Genomic DNA, 17,827 nt, shown 5'->3' with positions numbered 1-17,827 from the left:
CGTAAGGCTAGGGACAAATGACCTCGCAGTTTGGTCCCATAAGGCCTTACCACAAATTTCCATTTCAATGGAAAGAAATTGCTACGCTACTGAACATATGCGTCAATTCATATTCGTCATATACTTGCAAGTATCTACGTCAATACTCCTCAAGCCACCAGCCAGTGTGTGGCGGAGGGTACTTTTGGTACCACTACCTGATCATCGCTGCCCTGTTCCATTCGCGAATGTGCGTCGACATAGTTTGAGGTAGGCTTGTGGCCCATACTCAATTTGATTAACAAAAACTTGAAGCGATTCAAAACGTAGTTGTTCACTTGCGTAGGAGTTAATCTAAGTTGAGTGATACCATCACACAATTTCACAGCAAACTCCATTAGAACAACAGTCGAGGTAGTAGGTTAAGATTCAAAACTACTGTAAACATCCTTCACATTTTCCACCCCCCAGTGAGTCGGGAGCTCGCAAAAATATCTTCGGGGAATGTGACGATGGTGGGGAATGCCGTGCGTAGGCTGACACGGGGGGAGTGTGCCGATGGACAAGGTAGCAGGAGGTGAGAATGTTGTCACAAAGCATGTGTATGGTTTATGTTTCACTTATGCGAGTAGTGCAGCAATAACAGCTCAGTTATAATGATAACAAATATAAACATGATTTTAAATACAAGTTGTTTTTATTTTTGAGAGCGTCCCCTCCTCGACCAGTTCATAACCAACGACGTAGAGCTATGTTTGTGATGTGAAGCAAAAACCTACAAGTAAGTGCGTTTGGACCCTAGTTGGATGGTTGACAGAGATTTACTTGCATCACCTGTAGATATCACTCCACTTATTTTAACTCCTATGCAGTTGGACACCTGCTGCAGTAAAAGGTAGCTAAATGTACGATTTTAGTCGCCACTGCCAATGGAGGCAACTGTGTCCTCTTACATTACGTTCAACTGCGAATTAAAAAGAAAAAAAAAACTATCTAGCATATGTATTCCACATGGACCGTCAAAGCTTACACTGCCACAAGTTGACTGTCACCCATTCATTACAAAATTACGGTTTGGATTATGCCTTGAGCTTTCATCTACATCTACATCTGCATGGATACTCTGCAAATCACATTTAAGTGCCTCACAGAGGGTTCATCGAACCACCTTCACAATTCTCTTTTATTCCAATCTCGTATGGCGCGCGGAAAGAATGAACACACATATCTTACAGTACGAGCTCTGATTTCCCTTATTTTATCGTGGTGATCGTTCCGCCCTATGTAGGTCGGTGTCAATAAAATATTTTCGCATTTGGAGGAGAAAGTTGGTGATTGGAATTTCGTGATAAGATTCCGTCGCAACGAAAACCGCCTTTCTTCTAAATCCCGTATCATTTCTGTGACACTGTCTCCCATATTTCGCGAAAATATAAAACGTGCTGCCTTTCTTTGAACTTTTTGGATGTACTCCGTCAGTCCTACCTGGTAAGGATCCCACACCGCGCAGCAGTATTCTAAAATAGGACGGACAAGCGTAGTGTAAGCAGTCTCCTTAGTAGGTCTGTTACATTTTCTAAGTGTCCTGCCAATAAAACGCAGCCTTTGGTGAGCCTTCCCCAGAACATTTTCTGTGTGTTCTTTCCAATTTAAATTGTTCGTAATTGTAATACCTAGGTATTTAGTTGAATTCACGGCTTTCAAATTAGACTCATTTATCGTGTAACCGAAGTTTAACGAGTTCCTTTTAGTACTCATATGGATGTCCCACACTTTTCCTTATTTATGGTCAACTGCCACTTTTCGCACCATTCAGATATCTTTTCTAAATCGTTTTGCAGTTTGTTTTGGTCTTCTGATGACTTTATTAGTCGATAAACGACAGTGTCATCTGCAAACAACAGATGACGGCTGTTCAGATTGTCTCCCAGATCGTTTATATAGATAAGGAACAGCATAGGGCCTATAACACTACCTTGGGGAATTCCTGAAATCACTTCTGTTTTACTCGATGACTTTCCGTCAACTACTACAAACTGTGACCTCTTTGACAGGAAATCGCAAATCCAGCCACATAACTGAGACGATATTCCATAAGCACGCAATTTTACTACGGGCCGCTTGTGTGGTACAGTGTCAAAAGCCTTCCGGAAATCCAGGAAGACGGAATCGATCTGAAATCCATTGCCAATAGCACTTTCAGTCCACAGCGTAAGATTTTACGCACTAGACGCCGAAACAACGATTTTTCTTTAACATTCACAAACAAAGTCAGAGTGGTCCACAACTACAACACAGAGATAGGGTGGAGGTTACCGCTGGGATATACGTCAAGTGATCAACAATGGCGGGTGTTCTCCACTGCAGGCTAGCTGGCTGTGCTGAGATGACTTAGTGGTGTAAGAATCATCTGGGACTGGAAACATTGTCACTGGCTCCGTAAATTGCCAGACGTTGGATGATCGTTTCGTTTTGGCATAGAGTTGGCTGTTGCTCCTGCTCGTCTCCACGTGGGCGGCCTAGTAGGTCGGAAGGACTCTCGAAAGCACAGAGCATTCAGGAGTGATGGGGGTTTTGTGCCGTTGACTTCACGTTTAGTTGTGGTACTGAGTATCACCAGCGACCTGAGAGGTGAGCAGGTTCTGGCGTCGAAGCCTCATGAAGTCCTTGGTATCAGCACCAAGTTAGCGGCCAAAGGTGCAGGCCCGGGTTCTCCGGCTCGCATTCAAGTGGATTCTAAGTAAGTTGGTCGCTGCTGCCCCCATCAATGCCGCATTTCGCTTGGGACGCTATCAGTGATAATGATTACCTACATGTGCCTACAGGGTGGTCCGTTGATAGTGACCGGTTCAAATATCTCACGAAATAAGCATGAAACGAAAAAACTACAAAGAACGAAACTACTCTAGCTTGAAGGGGGAAACAAGATGGCGCTTTGGTTGGCCCGCTAGATGGCGCTGCCATAGGTCAAACGGATATAAACTGCGTTTTTTAAATAGGAACCGCCATATATATTACATATTCGTGTAGTACGTAAAGAAATATGAATGTTTTAGTTGGACCACGTTTTTCACTTTGTGATAGATTGCGCTGTAATAGTCACAAACGTATAAGTACGTGGTATCACGTAACATTCCGCCAGTGCGGACGGTTTTTGCTTCTTGATACATTACCCGTGTTAAAATGGACCGTTTACCAACTGCGGAAAAGGTTGATGTCGTCTTGATATGTGGCTATTGTGATCAAAATGCCCAACAGGCGTGTGCTATGTATGCTGCTCGGTATCCTGGACGACATCATCCAAGTGTCCAGACCGTTCGCCGGATAGTTACGTTATTTAACGAAAAAGGAAGTGTTCAGCCACATGTGAAACGTCAACCACGACCTGCAACAAATGATGATGCCGAAGTAGGTGTTTTAGCTGTTGTCGCAGCTAATCCGCACATCGGTAGCAGACAAATTGCGTGAGAATCGGGAATCTAAAATACGTCGGTAATGAGAATGCTACATCTACATCGACTGCACCCGTACCATTTTTCTATGTACTAGGAATTGCATGGCGACGACTTTGAACGTCGTGTACAGTTCTGCCACTGGGCACAAGAGATGTTACGGGACGATGACAGATTTTTTGCACGCTTTCTATTTAGCGACGAAGCGTCATTCACCAACAGCGGCAACGTAAACCGGCATAATATGCACTATTGGGCAACGGAAAATCCACGATGGCTGCGCCAAGTGGAACATCAACGACCTTGGCGGGTTAATTTATGGTGCGGCATTATGGGAGGAAGGATAATTGGCCCCCATTTTATCGATGGCAATCTAAATGGTGCAACGTATGGTGATTTCCTACGTAATGTTCTACCGATGTTACTACAATATGTTTCACTGCATGACAGAATGGCGATGTACTTCTAACACGATGGATGTCCGGCACATAGCTCGCGTGCGGTTGAAGCGGTATTGAATAGCACATTTCAAGACAGGTTGATTGGTCGTCGAAGAACGATACCATGGCCTGCACTTTCACTGTATCTGGATTTTTTTCTGTGGGGAAAGTTGAAGGATATTTGCTATCGTGATCCACCGACAGCGCCTGACAACATGCGTCAGCGCATTGTCAATGCACGTGCGAACATTACGGAAGGCGAACTACTCGCTGTTGAAAGGAATGTCGTTACACGTATTGCCGAATGCATTGAGGTTGACAGACATCATTTTGAGCATTTATTGCATTAATGTGGTATTTACAGGTAATCACGCTGTAACAGCATGCGTTCTCAGAGATGATAAGTTCACAAAGGTACATGTATCACATTGGACCAACCAAAATAAAATGTTCAAACGTACCTACGCTCTGTATTTTAATTTAAAAAACCTACCTGTTGCCAACTGTTCGTCTATAATTGTGAGCCATATGTTTGTGACTATTACAGCGCCATCTATCACAAAGCGAAAAAAGTGGTCCAACTAAAACATTGATATTTCTTTACGTACTACATGAATATGTAATAAGAAATGGGGGTTCCTATTTAAAAAAATGGAGTTGATATCCGTTTGACGTATGGCAGCGCCATCTAGCGGGCCAACCATTGCGCCATCTCGTTTCCCCCTTGAAGCTAGACAAGTTTCGTTCTTTGTAGTTTTTTCGTTTGACGCTTATTTCGTGAGATATTTGGCCCGGTCACGATCAATGGACCACCCTGTATAAACGCTCTGAGTGCTTTGCTGTGAAAGCTATTTAAGGTTTTCCACAGTTGTATTTTCTCTTTAACACTATGATCAGACAAACAACAGCTTCTGAGAACCATTTGTCGATGAAATACAACATTGTGTCTCTTTTACACAAAAAAGAAAAAAATCGAGTTTTGCAGATTTTGATTGAAACCATTGCAGGTGACTGCTTTATCTATAATTTTTGTATCGGTGCTTTGGCCATCAGTAATAACGTTGGGCCATCGTTCGTGTGAGTTAACGGAAGTTTGGTATTGCGACCTCCGTTATAACCCACGTGGCTCCAGAAATGTGTCGAGCTCTATACATACACTAAGGAGCCACAACGCTAACCACCTGCTTAATAGCATGTGTGTCTGTCTTTGGAATGGAATACATCACCGATTCTGCATATCAGAAATCCGACAGTTTGTTGGTAGGTTTGTGGAGGTATGTGTCATTAGATGCTTACGCACAGATCACGTAATTTGCGAAAATAACGGGCTGCTGATCTGCGTACGTGTTGATGGCACCCGACAGCGACCCAGATGGGTTAAGTGGGCGTTATATCTGGCGAAGCTATCAACCCGAGTTCACTGTAATACTACTCAAACCACTGTGGCGCGATTCTGGGTCCGAGACACTGACAGATACTCTGCTGAAAGATGATATCACCATTGGGAAAAGCACAAGCCTGAAGGGACGAAGTGTTTTCACAGCTGTCAGCGTGTCTTCGATCACTAACACAGGGCCATCCAAGCGCAGGAGACTCTTTCCCATAGCATAATACTGGTCCCACCTGCCTGCGTCCGTGGCGCGCTGCACGTTTCGAGCCACCGTTCACTTCGATGACGACTTTTGTCTATACGACGATTGAAATAGTGTAGCAATCACGCGAACTGCTCGAAGAGCCGAGACGATTCCACTGAACTACGGTCGAATCCCGATGGTCACGTGTCCACTGCAATCGTAATTAACGATGTCGTTGGGTCAACGTGTGAACACCTGGGGGTGGTCTGCTGCGCAGCTACATGTTCAATAGTGTACTATAAATGGTGTGCTTCGAAACAATTGTGAGTGCTCCAACATTGTGTTCTCTCGGCAGAGATGGCACAGATCACCATCTGTCCTACTTTACAGAGCAGAAAAGCCTTCGAAACCCACCGCTGGGATATACGTCAAGTAATCAACAATAGCGAGTGTTCTCTTCTGCAGGCTAGGCTGGTTGTGCTGAGATGACTTAGTGGTGTAAGAATCATCTGGGACTGGAAACATTCTCACTGGCTCCGTAAGTTCCCAGACGTTGGATAATCGTTCGTTTTGGCATAGTGTTGGATCTTAAAATAGTGAAGAGTTGTGGGCGTTGAATCATTTAGTTCGCAGTGCTAGTTTAACTGTCGTTCTACCTCCTCCCGTAGATGCCACGAATGTAGCTCGTAAATATTCGGCCAGCGTCGCCGTTTTCGAGATACTCGCTGGCGTAATAATTATCTGTTATTGTTTATTTCAATGGATTTCCTCATTTGGAGCACATATGTTCGCTAAGATGATCCCCCGTCCGTGTCTGCTCCTCCTATATACTTTTGTTACCATGTCACGTGCCGGCAACTCTACCAGGTGGTATTCAACGTCTCGGTGGGCAGTGGTCATAATGTTTTGGCTTATCAGTGTATATCCTCTGGCCACCTGCTGCTAGGGAGTATACCGGTATCTGCTATAATGAGAAGAGTCTCGGACGGGTTACGGCCTGACTTTCAGAAGAGCTTTGGCAGATAAAAACTGTGTTCCTGGTAAATGCGTAAGTCTCCTTAAACGACCTGTATTACGGACCACAACCTAGTGTAAACTTTTGCAGAATCCATGATGTGCCTGTCTGGACACGGGGTGGCATTTTTTCCCCATCCTCGTTCTATATTTAATATACGACATGTCGATAAACACTCGCTGACTGGCAACCAGAAGATGCTCTGGCCATCAGCTGCAGCTGTATCATATAACAGGGTGCAGTGAGAGCCTCCGTACCCCCGTACCCGAGGTCACTATCGTACGCCTGGGCAGTGGCGATTTAGTAGGTGGTAGCCGGTTCGATTCCAGTTGGTGGGAGAAACTTCCAGTATCAGCGTTTACCAGCAATGAGAAAATAGGTTCGGACGTAAAATTTATGTTCACCAGACTTAGCATTAATTTCCTGGATTAAATTTTATATCTCTCCGCTGGGACACTTTTGACTGACGATCTGTGGGGACAATTTCGAAAGGTGTAGTGTAAGCTCCCGGGTTCCTCATTCTATCGGTATCATTGAGCACAAGAGTAAGACCCTAAAATATACACTGCCGCTACATCTACCTACAATCAACAACTGGACGTAAGACACAACCCACACACAGCTCATGGAAAGGGCTGTTAGGCAAACCCGTTCCGTTAAAGCGCTCAACCTACATTTCGGGATCTCCCAGGCAACAGTGCCTTAGCACTCTCAACTTTCCGACCGTAAATAGGAGTCGCTGTTATATTTAATTACGTGCGTAGAACAAAAGCATTATTTTCCATTTATGAGATCCGGAGAACCAACCAAACTGATATGTCAGCCGTTGTATATTGTATTTTATAATCAAAATTAATTAGAAACAGTGCCTGTCACTGCAGACTTTCCTCGGAACGTATTTGACTCGGGAGACATAAATCAGTATTCAGCTTACGGTTAGTGAGTGGATGGAATTTAGCACCATACTTAAACAAACGGATTTTCTTAGCTCCAAAGTCATTGCTAACGCCTCTGTGTCAATTGATGAATAATTCGTTTTGACCACCTTTAATATTTTGGGGGTTCAGGATATGGCTCAGTCACATCGCAGTTTTTCCGAGGTACATCTGTGCTAAAGCTGTTTCGAAAAGTCTGTGTAGATCAGATAATTCTCTGGTGTATATAGACCGTCAGTCCAAAAAGTTTCGTGACTGAATTAATCAAAAAAAAAAAAAGATTAAATATTGTAGTCTGAATGCTTCAGGTGTTGTACATAATCTCCCTCCTCTTGAGTAAGAAGCACAGAACGTTAGTATACTCAATATACACTGAAAAATCCTTCTTTCGGATGTTGTTTAACTTACACCTCACTTTAGCTTACGTCATCAAATGGCTGACCCTTCGTGTGAATTTCTGCACTTTGTCGTCCTGTACTAGGTTCGTCCTGATAAAACCAAGTTTCCCGGTAAAGAATTGTCCTTGGATTGCATTTCAGACAAGATGCTGCTCGTGTCCATGAATCTTTGTTTTTGTTCGGGATTCATGATGTGCGGAACAAATTTTGTTCACACTTTTCTCTGCTTTAAAGCGTTCAGGAGAAAGTCTTAAGCACTTGATTTAGAGATGTCGCTGCTTTGTGATCTGGGACTCAATAACGTTGACACAGTACGGCCGCATGTCCATTATTTACCAACCACTTGCTCACTAGTCTAACGCACATCAGTTGTTTACAGTTGTTAGTTCACGTTACCACAGTTACTGCGCTGACGACGCTTCTACGCCGGGAATGAAATGAATCTCGGAAATTTTGGACACCGCTATATTTTTGAGAATGCTGCGTATCTTAAATCAATATATATGGACTGGAGAGATGTGTCGCATTTATGTGACTGTTACTTCTTTCTTCTACAGCCGGTTAACTGGTAGGAAAGTTTTGCTGTGTTAGTTCAAAGATGAGAAAAATTTCCTACAGTAGTTGGCTTTAAGTAAAAAATATTGTACTTTCCGAAGTTTTCTCGCAGCAGGTAATTTTCCAGAACTCGTGTTTCTTTGTGCGCTTTAACCCTTCGCTGCGTAACACATGTCATCAATATGTTACACGACATTTAGAAAGTTTGTTTGAGTTTTCAGTTACTTTGCAACATACGGGAAAGTTTTTTATAGGTCCTATACACGTCGTTCTCTTGACGTCTCTGTGACGATTGCGTCGTCAATGTAGTTAACCTACTGGAGATACAGTTAGTCTACTGTTCCACACAATTCAGAAACGTAACTGAGGCATTGTCAACTCCCAGAGAATGGCTATTATGTTGCTAAACTTGGAGGGCGTATAGATTTGCAAAAACGTTTCAGTTTATACCTAACAGACGCTTTAAGAGTGCTACCTGTAATCCAGTATCGGCAGATGTTGGCTCCCTGACCTACTTTTACAGTCGCTACGTAGAGGAAGGTTTCCGGCAGGCTTTGGCATTCATATTAGCAGTGTAGCACACTGGCCGGTTGTAATTGGTATAATTACGTTTTGTTCTTGTATTCTCTCAATCCCAGCCTTGAGCCTCCCGTGGTGAGTGAAGGTGATACTATGGCCGTGCAAATTCTAGAAGAATCTAATTTCTTCGGTATTATATGTGCTTGAGAGTTTAAGGCAGAATAATCATTGCACAATTCTTCTAGTGCAGTATAATGAACAGTGTCTGACAGTAGATTTCTCTGTATCATTAACTTGAAAACGAAACGCTGAAAATACTTCTACTTGCAGAAATTTGCTCCCTTGCGGAAGATGGTACTAAGTGAAACTTCACTGTTTGCTTCAGAAGTGTCCAAAGTTTAGTATCTACCATTTCAGACATTTGTCACGTACTGAGTATATAATTCTCAACTGGAATGAAAATGAAACATTAGTAATTAATCAGATACTAATATTGTAAAAGAAAAGTTATAGCTTACTGACATTTATGACATTAGGAAAATAAAATTTAAGCAAGCATAATATCAAAATTTATGAGCAGTATGGCATCTCAGAAGAAAAGTCTTCCTCAAGGCTGCTTTTTACCATGTATCTGAAATGTGAAGCATGGCGTGTTAAAGAATTGCATAATCTGCTCAAACAGGATCAAATGCCGTTGCAGTGCGATTGCCGTTTCCTGGAGTTGGTATTTAAAACTCTACTAACGTGTACCAAGAATTTCACAGCGCTACCTCTATGACGTCCCATTTTGAAATACGTAGCACGGCACTGGACTTTCTTATTTTTTTCAGGTGCTTGTTGAACTTGAACTGGCCAGAAAGTCAGTGTTTTATTTTGTTTTGATTCCATGCACAAGAACGGTTAGAGTAGAATTATAATGGCTCCATTGTATGAAGCAGTGGTAGGACCAGCAACTTGAAATCGCTGATCACACAATGGCGCCTGGTAAATGTTTGTATCGTTATGAACTACACATGGCACTTTTTATGTATTCCTTATAGTTAATTTTATCCAACTGTGTAGTCTATCGGCAATATAAGAAATTATTCGTAGTGAATGAATACACTATTTCGATTTATAATCCATAAATGTTCCTTGCCTGTATTATTGTTTGTCGCTGTTTATATTTTCCAGTATCTCTTATCTCGACTTCTGCGTCAATTGACCATCATCTAATTTAGTGGTTAATACACCCACTTCGGTCCAACACACTCTTTATTACACAGAAAATATGAATACATTCGCATCAGGTAATAGTTCAGTACTCCAATCTGTGCCAGGTCGTCGATAATTCTATAACGCATCAAGAGAATCATCTACATATTCCAGGATCCTGCAAATCCATCAATAATGCGTGAAACAGCAATCCAATTGTAGCCCCTACGAAATTCAGTAAGCAGGTATGACACGAAAGCAAGATGTAAGTGGGGCAGGGACTTTTGCACAGCACTTTTCGAACTGTGTTGCAGGCACCCGCTGGCCGAGTTCTATCTGTGGCTTGTAACTGGCTGTGCCCATGTGACAGTCAGCTGTCGCCTCTTATCGACCGTTGGAGGAGTCGTTGATAGTGGACACTGCAGGCTATCGATCTCGCTGATAGATGACAAAGATATAGCAGTGATGAAACAGTTTCTTGTGTACAGGCCGCCTGGTTCAAATGGTTCGAATGGCTCTCAGAACTATGGGCCTTAACTTCTGAGGTCATCCGTCCCCTAGAACTTAGAACTACTTAAACCTAACTAACCTAAGGACATCACACACATCCATGCCCGAGGCAGGATTCGAATCTGCGACCGTCGCGGTCGCGCGGTTCCAGGCTGTAGTGCCTAGAACTGCTCGGCCACTCCGGCCGGCTACAGGCCGCCTCTAGTATTTGCTATGTGAATTTGTTACATAGTAGCTCATTAAATGTTACGAATATTCAGGAAATTCTGCTGACAAACTGTCCCTAAGTTGCACCAATAGCACCCATTTGAACTAAGAGTATTATCCGCTGCAAATACCGGTAAAGAATGAGCTGAAGCAATTTGTAACGTAGGCATTGAATTCCAGCTCCTGTTATTGAAGAGGTTTCGTTTTTAGCGCGAAGATCAAAAGCGCGACCTGCAGTCTAGCGGCAGTAAGTTACCTGGGACAGTTAACGAGCTGACAGGTGAGCGCAACTACAATGTAATAGGCGCGACACGAAGCGCCGCTACGTAAATATGAAAGTTGGCACTGTACGGTCTGTTGTCATAGCAACTCTAAACCGGCGTTAGTTTATTGCAGCAGCGGCGCAGAAAGTGTCCAACGGTTAATTCGGCGTGACACCACGTTTTGCACTGGCCAGTTCTGCCTGCCGCGCCGACCGCGGGCGTAAATTTTTCACGGCTGGGCGAAGCGTAAACAGAACAATAGCAGCAGCAGTAACATGAGAGGGGGGAAAAAAGGACGACTAACGCAACGGCTAATAACGCGGCGCAGAATGCGAGCACGTATAACGAGCAGCACGCACCAAGTGGCACCTTACAGGTGCTGAAAATGATGTAGGAGCGCTCTCACCACGCCCGTGAGATGGCGGCGTTAATGGCGAGAAGGGTGGATAGCCACCATTACGCACCGTGCTGTCCGCAAGCCACAGGGCGGGCCAAAAGTATCTGTTGCGTTAATGAGTGGATGTAGGATATCATCGCAAAATTATTTTACGGCCCCTCAACGGAACATGACTTACCACCGAATTACTGCGTTGCTTTCTCGTAAATATATGTTTAAAGGTAATGACAGAAATATAATCCACATGATTTCTCAAAATTTGAGTATTCTAATTTTTGTATTTATTTTATTTTAATTTTCCTTTTTTCTTTTGTTCGTCATAATGCTGACTGATTTAACTCGAACTGCCAGTGTCTTCTCCCCAAAGTAGTACGTACACTCAACTTCCAATCTCTCTCTGTCTCTTTGGAATTTTTTCCTTCCTTTATTAACACGAATTTTTTTCTTAATTTCTTAACTTACAGAGTGACACTTATTGAACTATATGAAAAAAACGTAAATTATTATAAACACCAAACGTCACTAGATTCTCAGATTTAGGTTATGACATGTTCGATATCTTAGCCACCGTTTGCGATGATGTGGCTCAGACGAGCAGCGAAATTCTGCATGACACGCTGAAGTGTCGGAATATCGATGCTGTCGATGTCCTTGCGAATGGCTGTTTTCAGCTCAGCAGCGTTTTTGAGGTTATTGCTGTACATCTTGTCTTCAATATAGCCTCACAAAAAGTAGTCGCATGTGTTCAGATGCGGAGAATATGGTTGCCAATCGAAGCTTATGCCAGTGACCTCTGGGTACAACAGGGTGAGAATGCCATTTGTAAAGTGCTCCTCCAGGACATCAGACACTCTTCTGCTTCGATAGGGTTGAGTTTCGTCTTGCATGAACCACATCTTGTGGAAATTATGGTCAGTTTGGATAGTGGGGGTGAAATCATACTGCAAAACATTCACATACCTTTCGGTAGTCACGTGTCGTCAAGGATTATCGCATCGATTATTCCGTGACTGCTCATTGCACACCAGACAGTCAAGAGAGTTCTCGATAGCGAAATGCGAATTCTTAGTCCCTCAAATGCGCCAGTTTTGCTTACTGACGAATTCATCCAACTGAAAGTGGACTAAACCAAACCATACTAATTACCATCATGCCTCGCCGCCAAACATGCGGTTTGAATGTCCTGACGCAAACAGTTCAAAACTTATAACGATTTTATTTTGTATAGTTCAGTAACTGTCACCCTGTACATCATATAAACATATCCATTCGTCTGTTTAATGATGCCTACTCTACACAGAATTAACAAATTATTTATCTTATCAGTCCACTCAGTCCTAATTTTTATTTAATTCAGTATCTTAAACGCATTGATTTCCTCTCTTCCGTTTTCCCAATGCCCTTGAATCACTTCTACGACGTAGTTCCTCATATATTTCTTTTATCAGGCTAATAGTCATGTTTGATAGTACTAGAATTCTCTTGGCGAGGAATACTCTCTTTGGATGCGCTAATATGCATCTTATAACAACCTTAACTCATTATTTTGCCTGCAAGGTAACAGAATTGCTTCACCTTGTGTGTTACAAGATCCCCAATTTTATTTTTGCTGTTCTCATTTCTGCAGCTCCTTCCGCCTTCTTCTATTTATTTATTTACTAACCGAGGAACGAGGCGTTGCCCACTTATTTATTTATTCCAGTTTTCTATCTGTCCATCTCCTCTGCCTCTGACCCATCTCCGTCTACCCTATCCCTCTCTTCAGCTCCTCTTCCCTCCTCTCTCTCTCAATCTCCTGCTTCTCCCTCTCTCTAAGTGCCTCATTCTCCGTCCTCTCTGCACCCATGCGCCCTCTCTCTATCACCTTCCCTCCTTCCTCTCTCTATCCATTCACCCCCCCCCCCCTATCTCACTTGTCCTGTCCATCACCTCTATCCCACCCTCCCACTGTTCATTTCCACCACGCCTTCCCTTTTCCACCTCCTCCAACTCCAGTCTCTGACCATCTCCTTCTACCTCAATCACTTTCCATCATTTCCTCCCACCTCCCTCTTTCAATCTGCTCCTCTCCTCTCTGTCAAACTGCTCCTTCCCCTCTATCCATCCTCTCTTCCCCTCTATTCCATCTCCTTCTCCCTCTCTTTGGAAATCTCCTCCTCCTCCACTCTGTGTCTATCTTCCCCTCCCCCTTTCCATGTTCATCTCTTTCCCTCCACTTCTTACGTCCAACTCCACCTCCCGATCTTCACTTTCTCTGTTCATTTTTTCCTCCCTCTCTGTTTGTTCATCTCTCTGCCTATCTCTTCCTCCCACTGCCTTAGTCCATCACCAACGCTTTCCTTTCTCTTTGAACTTCCTTCTCCTCCCATTCATACCTATCTCTTCTTTGCCCTTTCGCCTTCTGTCCATTTCCTCATCCTCCCTTCTCTCACCACGTTATCACACTCAACCAAAGTAGGAGGCTGGTGGTGTAGTAGTCAGATTCTAACGAATATATGTACCAAATTTGACTGAAATTATTCCAGGGGGTTTAGGATGATCATTTTACCCATTGCTTTGCTCGCATAGGCACATGTCAATCATATTTCAAACGTATGTAACATGGATTGAGATTTTCACTCTGCAGCGGAGTATGCGCTGATATGAAACTTTCCTGGCGGATTAAAACTGTGTGCCAGGCCGAGACTCGAACTCGGGACCTTTGCCTTTCGTGGCCAAGTGCTCTACCAACTGAGCTACCCATGCACGACTCACGCCCCGTCCTCACAGCTTTACTTCTGCCAGTAACTCGTCTCCTACCTTCCAAACTCTCCGCAATATCCTTTCTTTCAGGAGTGCTAGTTCTGCAAGGTTCGCAGGAGAGCTTCTGTAAAGTTTGGAAGGTAGGAGACGAGGTACTGGCAGAAGTAAAGCTGTGAGGACGGGGTGTGAGTCGTGCTTGGGTAGCTCAGATAGTAGAGCACTTGCCCGCGAAAGGCAAAAGTCCCGAGTTCGAGTCTCGGCTTGGCACACAGTTTTAATCTGCCAGGAAAGTTTCGTATGTAACATAGTTCACCCGTATTTGTACACATATTTCACCTGTACGTCTAGCGAATCCCCTCCTTGGTTTCATTTTCACGCAACCTAATATTTGTGATGCTCGTGTCTACTGAACTATGTAATGTACAATGACGTACTTTTGGATATTCATCCAGTGATATAGCTGCGTACAATTTGCGAAATGTGTTGAGAATAGAACTGGTAGTCAATAAGTGATAAGTTATAACATCATGCAGTTTTACTGCATGAACAGCATAAATGTAGTATCCGGCCAGTGTTTTTCCTTTCATCATTTTGTGGGGATCGTCAGCGCGAAAAAGTTTCGTAAAGGTTTCAAGTTATGTGTAAAATTCGCTGTAAGTCTCTAAATGCTCTCATTCGTGGGCTACATTGTTTTTTCAACTCCACCCCCACCCCTTTGATAGGTGAGTGGTTCTTACCGCACAACGATTCTTTCCAGATAGTAAATGATATGTGTACCAAGTTTGGTTGAGACCAGTCCTGTGGTTTAGAAGGAGACTTAAAACATGCATACAGACGTACGTTTTTACCACTTTTGTGGATTTTAGTCCACGGTGCTACACACCTGGTATACACTGGTTATTATGAAAGATAAAATAAACAATGGAATACATGAACAAAGAATGCAGAATAAAATAAAATCAAATAGGATTAAGTGTTGATTACAATAAGATAATAAAACAAAACATAACATCACATCGCAACACATACATTGCGCAGTTTGTACCTTCGTATTCAGAGGTTTAGATTGGCGACCCATTTGAGCCAGAGCGGTGTGGCGTTGAAGAAGTTAGCCACACTGCCCTGATGGGCACTTAGTCCTCAGTTCAGGGATGTTTTTTGAAAAGTTGCATTTGTCGCCCGACAGTCGCAGCCATAGCTGGGTGGCTGCCCCACTTGTGGATATTCTGTGCGCATATTTCATTTCCCGTTCGGAGTCTATCTGACGTGGAAGTTCAAATCTCCTAGGCTTTTCTACAGCACTGATATGGCCACAGTTCACCTGGGAGGCACTATCACTTCAGCTCTCGCCCCATTTAGCATTCCTGCTGAAGTCAGCAGCTACCAGCTATTGGGCCACTGTCAGAATAGGGTTCGTAGAGCAAAGTCAAATTGTTTCTAAAACTGTAGTACTTTCGTGGATGGGAAGCAGAGGATTGTTCATTACTTTCGCGTATTCCTTCAGCAAAGCCTCTTGTCTCTGCAGAGAAGGTGGGGCTACATGGCTGAACTTTGTAAGCCAATATAGTGGGATAATCTTTATATACACAGCTGTAATCCTCACAGCAGGGTTGAAGTGGATGCCCAAGTACTTGACAAGCTCACTGGTAAACCACACTAGTGCGCAGTACTCACTTTAAGAGACGATTACAGAGGTTAGTAATGATTCCGCTGATGCTCCCCAGCTAGTGCTGCAGAAACTCTGAGTAAGACTGTTGCGCAAACTCATATTATGGTTTCCTTTTCAACATGTCTTTTACGGATATCATTTGCAGAAAATCTCGTTTAGATATCCTGAATTGTTCATGAGATATGAGAGCTCTTATGAGCACATGATTGACTGTGCGCAAGTAAGTGAATGGGCGCGGATATCTTTCGGATATAAAACCGAATAAATCTAGAATGAAATGAGATATACTCCTGCTCTCAATTTTAAAAAAATAAATATATCTTAAATAAAAGTTCATATCTTATCTACAGTTGATTCACTTAAGTATATGAGCTAAAATCAACAATATGTAGAGTTTAGGCAATTCGCTTTTACCTCTGGAAAATCTTTAAAATTTCTCGAACTGTTCTACTTAATTTGATGCAGCACAGTAATTGTAGCTTATAACGAAATGAAATTCATTTAGTTATTTAGCGAAGATATCATATTGTAACATGTACAAAAAAACTCTCATCTTATACTTTCTGAAAAATCGGATATCAAGTATTTCGTATCGACCAGAACGCTGTCTTTCAGCACAGATGATGTTTTACTTAATTGATGCAACGCAGTAAGTATGATGATTAACGAAAAATAATTCAGTTCTTCATCAAGTGGAGACATCAGAGTGTAAGATGTACAATAAATAAAACTTTTTCAGTTCTTAGTTTCAGAAAAATCGGATGACCAGTATTTCGTATCGGCCGAAATGTTGTCTCTCAGTGTCAGCACAGGCACCAGCATATGGCGAGCAGTATAGCCATAACAAAAGCAACTTCAGCACGAAATCCCACGAGTTCGTCTGTAGCTGTGAACATGTTCAAAGAGTAATATATTGCAGAAGAAAAGGAGTATTTTCCCTTCATCAGACTCCTCAATTATTACAGTTTCCTTTCACTTACATCGATTTAACCTTTCAATGCTCTCACATACTGCATCTGTTTCTTCATCTTTCGCTAGTGACGATGATACACTACTGGCCATTAAAATTGCTACACCAAGAAGAAATGCAGATGATAAATCGGTATTTTTTCGACAAATATATTATACTAGAACTGGCACGTGACTACATTTTCGTGCAATTTGGTTGCATAGATCCTGAGAAATCAGTACCCAGAACAACCACCTCTGGCCGTAATAACGACCTTGATACACCTGGGCCTTGAGTCAAACAGAGCTTGGATGGCGTGTACAGGTATATCTGGCTATGGAGCTTCAACACGATATCACAGTTCATCAAGAGTAGTGAGTGGCGTATTGTGACGAGCCAGTGGCTCTGCCACCATTAACCAGACGTTCTCAATTGGTGAGGGATTCGGAGAATGTGCTGGCAGGGGCAGAAGTCGAAGATTTTCTGTATGCAGAAAGGCCCGTACAGGACCTGCAACATGTGGTCGTGCATTAGAAATGTAGGGTTTCGTAGGGATCGAATGAAGGGTAGAGCCACGGGTCGTCACACATCTGAAATGTAACGTCCACAGTTGAAAGTGCCGTCATTGCGAACAAGAGGTGACCAAGACATGTAACCAGTGGCACTCCCTGCTTCTGAAAACGTTTTCGAACTGTTCATGCAGATGGTTGTCGTCTTGCAAACGTCCCTATCTGTTGACTCAGGGACCGAGACGTGGCTGCACGATCCGTTACAGCCATGCCCGTAAGATGCCTGTCATTTCGACTGCTAGTGATATGAGGCCGTTGGGATCCAGCTCGGCGTTCCGTATTACCCTCCTGAACCCACCGATTCAATATTCTGCTAAAAGTCATTGGATCTCGACCAACGCGAGCAGCAATGTCGCGATACGATAAAACGCAATCGCGATAGGCTACATTTCTAACTTTATCAAATTCGGAAACGTGATGGTATGCATTTCTCCTCCTTACACGAGGCATCACAACAACG

General features: G+C 43.1%; 1 protein-coding gene across 1 annotated transcript in view; it reads left to right on the top strand.

Moving 5' to 3' along the window:
* LOC124803245 (KH domain-containing, RNA-binding, signal transduction-associated protein 2-like) overlaps nt 1-17,827 on the top strand; it is a 600,295-nt gene that overhangs the window by 561,578 nt on the left and 20,890 nt on the right. The window lies entirely within an intron of this gene.

The sequence above is a fragment of the Schistocerca piceifrons genome, chromosome 6, assembly GCF_021461385.2.
Source record: "Schistocerca piceifrons isolate TAMUIC-IGC-003096 chromosome 6, iqSchPice1.1, whole genome shotgun sequence".
Classification (NCBI taxonomy): Eukaryota; Metazoa; Arthropoda; class Insecta; order Orthoptera; family Acrididae; genus Schistocerca; species Schistocerca piceifrons.
This window is presented reverse-complemented; position numbering and strand designations above follow the sequence as displayed.